Source organism: Papilio polytes, unplaced genomic scaffold (genome assembly GCF_000836215.1).
Source record: "Papilio polytes unplaced genomic scaffold, Ppol_1.0 DF824303.1, whole genome shotgun sequence".
In the NCBI taxonomy this organism is placed as follows: domain Eukaryota; kingdom Metazoa; phylum Arthropoda; class Insecta; order Lepidoptera; family Papilionidae; genus Papilio; species Papilio polytes.
The window spans coordinates 2117380-2123982 of NW_013524901.1; the positions used below are offsets into that span (position 1 = coordinate 2117380).

Consider the following 6603-nt stretch of genomic DNA (forward strand, 5'->3'; position numbering starts at 1 on the left):
CCTTTCGGATAGAAAAAGAATTATCCAAATCGGTCCACTAGCGGCGGAGTTATGCCGTAACACACATAAAAAAAAAATAAAAAAAAAAAAACATACGGTCGAATTGAATACCTCCTTCTTTTGGGAAGTCGGTCAAAAATTAAATTTTCATAATTTTATGCGGATGAAGTCGCACGAGAACAGCTAGTATGAAATAAGGCTCTAATAAAAATAAGGTCAGTTATTTTCTGAAAATATAACATCGCTATTTGATTTATTTCTACAATATTATGCAACATCAATGTAATTTTACTGTGTCAGTGCTTCCATACTGGTTATAAATTTAATCAACGTTTTATAGCACTCTGTTCGGTTAAAATGAAATATCGCCAGAGCAATATGGATACGTACTGCTCCTATATTACATCGATAATCGAATTTATTAAAAAGATATATGTTGAAATGAATTTTGTATAATAAAATCGCACATTTGAAAGGTACAGAATGATCGATTTATATTGCGTTTGTCATCACACGCTAAAAAGTTATTGAAAACTTTTATTATTGTTTACATTGTAGCCAACAAAGAGAAGGCTTCAAGGAGGTAGAGCTCATAAAAATAGCACCGTTTATACCAGGAGAGATCTACAATCAGACCTAATGTATTAAATACTGAAAACAGCATTATGCATTTGCGTACCGCAATAACGAGCACCCTCATTTGTTCATAATCGACGTATAAAAACAAAAGAACAAAGAGAATTTTCCTTTCAACTCTGATAAAAGCATAATGCTTTTTTATTTATGACGTTTATTGATGGCGTTAAACTTCTCGTCTATGGAAAGGTTTTTATTAAATAAGCGAAGGAAAGATGAAAAATCCAGGCGTATTTTAAAGCTAAATAAGACTATAATGAGCGGCAATGGAGATGAATAGGGATTTAATATTCGCGAACGTTCGTTGTGTCGGCGAAACGAAATTGATATTAATGAAATATCCACCATTATTTTATAATACAAAACTCAACCAAAAATACCAACCATCAAAAATAACATTGTTTTAAATAACTACTTACAAGTGCAATAATTCTACTAATCTTTCTTGATGTTGGCAGCAACTTATGGTCTCTTTCCCACATTAGGGTTTTTATCCAAAATGTTTACCTCCTAATTTTAATGACGTGCAAATTTATAGCCTAAAGCATGACGTAAGTGTAGGGCTTATTAAAAAGAGAATTATTCAAAAATATGCTGTAATTGCTGACGTGTTAGGCAACAAAGAAGTGTGTGTTTACGCTTTATTATAATAGTATAGAATATAGAATAGATATTAATATAGATTTAATTAGAAGTCTATAAACGTTTATCAATATGATTAACATTTTGTATTTGAATCTATAAATCTTAATAAATAGTCGTAACCAGTTGGACAAGTGTACCGTTATATTTAAGTCGCCAATGATAATAAAATACAAATGTCTTATTTGCTATCGGACTCTTAACATACTCTTATTTGGCATTTACTTGTTTACTAAAGAACAATTACGAATAATATTAAAGGAAAAGGAAGACCGAAAAAATTACAGATGGATTGTGTGAAAGAGGATATGCTTAAGAAAGGAGTGGATTCAGATATGACGGCTGATAGTGATGTATGGAGCAGCACATACTGCGCCGACCCTCCATAAGGGATAAGGGCAAGTTGATGATGATGATTTAAAACCAACTTTTGCTCGCGACTCCACCTACGTCATTTAAAAAATATACTCACTGATATAGCTTTTTAATGGTGATATAATTTTTGAAATCTACCCAATAGTTTTTGAGTTATTTCAATACATACTAAAATACAAATCTTTCCTCTTTATAATAGTATAGATAATAATGTTCTTAAGTATTGCAATACATTAAGTTTTTAGAACTGCAATTAAGTATTTAATATCATATCTCTGGAATAAAAAAGTAATCATTTCAGTCATCAATCCTAATAAATATAAAAGCGAGAACAAAATGAAAATTTAATAATATTCGTTGAAATTAGTGACTGGAGCAAAGTTTCCATTGATGAAAATCTTGTCTAAAGAAATAATGGCCTCCAGTTCAATCTATTTAAAAAAAAAGAGATGACAATATTTTGTATAGGCAGTGGAAACCTACGCTTTAATATTTGGACCGTCACTTTGTACCTCACCTTAATTGAAATGAGTAAATTATGAAAGAGAAGGTGAAATGCTCGCCGCTTCGACGTTGATTGCTTTATATTATATTTCTTAGAAGAGAGCAAATTATTACAGTTTATTAATAAAATTCAACATAAACACTAAAAACAATCTCAATTTAATTATTTTACGTTTTGTGACGCAAATAATTTTGCAATATTTATTTTATTTCTGTAGATATATTTTTCATAGATTAAAACCTCTTTGAGTTAATTGAGCACCATGTACTATGTAAGTTTAAAAGAATAAAAAAGGAATATTAAAAGTTCCGAAACTGTATTCAATTCAGCCGCACACCTTCTACAATTTCGAACAATTTAATAAGCGATTATGAATTCGGAATAGTCCCCTGTGTAATATTGCCGAGACTTTCGTAGAATTTATCTTTAAGAATTCATAAGACATTTTTTAACATAAATACTTTTTCGTACAATATTAGTTAATAAGTTTATTCATTTTGTTGTTAACTTATTCTGTCACTTTTTAAATTACTTTTGATTTAAATATTTTAATAGAGTATTAATCAAATCAATACATTTCATAATTATTATAACTTCTAAACAAAATTAATATAATGCCTAAAATCACTTTAAAAGTTCTATATGATGTTGAAAGTGTTTAAGATAAAACATGGTTTTCAGTGGTCAAAAAAACGAATTCCAAAAATAATTTGTTAACCTACCAGTTCCTTTTACCTGCCAGGGATATTAAACTTTTGAATATTTTTTTGTAAGTCTTCAATCATCTTTTTTCGAAAGGTTGCGAGTTTTCGAATGCGTTCGGGTCGTAATAAGCGGGTGTCAGAGGTATTTTGAATTTAAGAGCGGCGTTCGGTATAAGTTAATCATGGGTTATCTTTAATGGACGATAGAAAATATGCATACGAAAATTTGTATCTGTAATATAGATAATAAATTTGTTTCATCTACTTTTTAATTACCAAATACCGTTCTTATCTACGTCTCACTTTTATGCTCCGATTGACGTATCTTTAGTACTTATCTGTAGTAAAGGAAAACGCAAATCGTAATTAAAATACCTCTGATTACCCTTATAAAATCGTCATATGCCACCATATGTACATTTACCACTAGAAGTAAAGACAGAGTAAGACGTAAATATGTCGTCTTAAATTCAATTTCATTTAACAATTTGTTTTCCTAAATAAGTAACACGATATTTTAAACAATCGTTATATAAATTACATGCAGAATAAAATAATTAATACGTCATAATGTTTATGTAACAAAAAACTAATAAATACTGGAAATAATATGAAGTAACAAAAAATACTTACCTTACAAAAATCGATCTCTTGCCATCTTTTGTCCAAAAGGAGTAGGATTTTTTTCTCAAATGAATTCCACTCTTTGTCGATTTCGCGGAAACATTCTTATTAGAAATATACAAGTACAAATCGAAATATACTTTCTTGATATCCCAAAAGTTTATTGTCAAGGAGTTTGCGTGACTGGGGAGTCGAAATGCTTCAATAACATAGTTTTACGACTGTTTTCAATGGGATAATTGCATGTTAACAGTTTTTATGCGTGCCATACGCGAATTTAGGCTTATTTTACGATCACTTTAAGGGCTTAGAAGGAAGATGTTATTTTGTCAAATGTATTTATGAATTTTATCCTACTTTAAGTATTGATTATTTATTTTTTGTACAAACTTGTAAAAGAATTAAAATTTTACCAAGACCAAAAGGACTATTTATTAAATGGGTATTTGTTGAATTGAATATTATTTTTTTTTCACATATAATAAAACCCTTTTTGCAGTAATAATGTTATTATAACACCCTACACGGGACCAACATGGTAATATAAAAGTTTAACGCCCCAGCACGGCTATAATTTTCACGGAAGTCGTAAAGAGTCTCGTACGCCACTCCGCCATTTTGAAAACATGGCGCGGGGCGGCGGAAAACCTGTGGCCGTATTTGTACAAAAATTGATACAAAATACATCTATTCCTAAGCCCGAAAGTATTTGTTTCGATCTTTACATTTTGAGTTAATAGTTTAGTTTAGTTTCTCTAGTTACCGAACTAAATACCTAGGTTTTATAAGACAGAGAAATATAGAACTTCCACAGACCGAACATTGTGGACGACCATAGACTTTTGTCCAAAATTGGGCGGATAAAGGCTGATGACAAAGATCATAATAGACAAACAATATTTACTAAAATTGATTATTGTGTTGGGAATTTTAGCCCCGCGTCGAATAATTTAAGGAATTTAAATTAAAACTATAAAATTGTCAAAGCCAAGCACTTTAACAAAACAGTAGCAATACTCATCTTAATAAAATAAACACAGTTTCTAAATGGATTAATCTAAAAATGTAAATAACTCTATTAATATTCCGTCAGTCATGTGATATTTTGGCGTCAACGGTTAGCATGAGACCTCTCGGATAAACGACTGTCACTTTGCCCAACACAGGGTTGTCACATCTTAGAGTTTGACTGAACTTTTTTGTCATTACACCATCCTTGTCGGGACCCCACATTCAAGCCATAAGTCACTGATAGACGATTTTTTGAAGCCAGTTTCTATTTCTTAAAAGTTGGCAGCCCTAACTACAAAAGGGCTAACGGTATTTAACTCATATTTTGACGACTCATTTGAATAATTTTCATACGCGAAATGCAAATGATGTGAGGACATTGTTATTGTTGAGACGAATAAGTAATAAAAGGGTTGAATAGGTTAAAAATTCTAGTTATATGCTATGTAATATGTCAAAATAATTTAATCTTGCTTTGCGAAAAAATTAAACATTAGAATATCTTACTAATATTATGAATGCGAATAAAAAATGAAGTTTAGATGGATGGACGGTGGTTTATTAGAGTTCTAGCATAAACTGCTGAACGGATCTCGATGAAATTTGGGATAGATGTAGAGCATATTCTGGCAGAACACATCGGCTACTTACTCTTACTTCTATCTTAATTCCACGCGGATGCAGTCACGGGCAACTTATAAAGTAACAATAAAAAATACGTAAACAGTAAAATCAATAAATCGTCAAGTTTTTTCTCAGCAAATTGTAGACCAGTAAATCAATGTTCAGTTAAAGTATTTCTAAAAAGCAAGAATCGTGGCTTTCTGCACACATTCCTCGTTTCTAGGAAACGTTTGTACGTGACTTACACAAGTTATGAAACTTAGTAAATGTACAACTTTAAAATTATTTTTCATTTCACGAGTAACAGTAACGAATACCATTCCATTTATGTTATAAAATGTAGCCAACGTAACTCAATTTTAAATGTTACTATTATTATAAATTTTAAAAACATAAAAAAATACATACATTATTTAATCCTTGCTATGCAAATTGTTAGGCATCTTATGAAATCGCAAAATAAACAATTCCATTAAAAACGTAATTAAGATAAGTATAAATGCTTTATTCAGCCTCAGACCTTTATATGAATTAATAACAAAACAAGTGAATTAATTTAAAAATCTATTATGTCAATACTAACCTTAAAAAAAGAATCCTACTAAAATTCACCACCCAACGATCCTGCAAACAAAAAATCAATATAAAAACATTGAATATAACATCTTTACAAAAACATCAAAACTGTCAATGAGACATGGAAATATTTCTGGTCTGGATTATCAGAGAAATCGACATTTACTGACCATCAGATGTCATCATGGCCCGAAGGGATGTAGTTAAATAGTAAAAGGTATATTGCACCTTATTCTCTTTGTAGTAAGAGTCAAAATCATACATAAAGTGTAGAACAACGATCTAATCAGATAATGGTTCAAAATGGTGAGCTTAGAGGCGCTATGTTTAAACGTATGTTCTGTACTCACGCAATCGATGAAACCATAACCTTGTTGGCCCTTTATTATTACGTTATAACATGCTATTTACGTAACAATGTCCATTTAAGAGCGCGCGAACACATTTGACTAAACTATCGCACAACTTTTTTGTCGCACTTTGATTCCTATAAGTCAATCGCACAGTTGTGCGATAGTTTAGTATCTATTACATCATACAAATAATACAAATGCGAAAGTTTAGATGGATGGATGGATGTTTGTTAGAGTTTGAAAGCTAAAAGTGTGGACGGATTTCGCTGAAATTTGGCATAGACGTAGAAGTCTGGAAGAACACTTAGGCTACTCAGTTTTGATTTTTTTAATTCCACGCGGACAGAGTCGCGGGCGAAAGCTAGTAGTAGTAGTTCATAAGTCATCTTCTTTATTAATATAAGAACGCGATAACTAGGACCGTAGCTGGTCCTCTAATTTACTCCAAAGATTAATCAAACCCAATACCAATATAAAAAATAACCACTAATTAAAAAAAAAACTACTTAAAATGTACCACTAGAAGATAAATTCGCTTTTTTTTTTTTTTTTT

General features: G+C 30.8%; 1 protein-coding gene across 6 annotated transcripts in view; it reads right to left on the reverse strand.

Moving 5' to 3' along the window:
• Positions 1–6603, reverse strand: part of LOC106101242 (protocadherin-like wing polarity protein stan) — a 99442-nt gene that overhangs the window by 85987 nt on the left and 6852 nt on the right. For 4 of the 6 annotated variants that reach the window (XR_001225497.1, XM_013280408.1, XM_013280439.1 and 1 more), the window contains exon 2: positions 5705–5745. The exons of the other annotated variants lie outside the window; for them this stretch is intronic. The gene's annotated coding sequence lies outside the window, so the exon portion shown is untranslated. The remainder of the gene's footprint in view (positions 1–5704; positions 5746–6603) is intronic. 6 annotated transcript variants of the gene reach the window in all.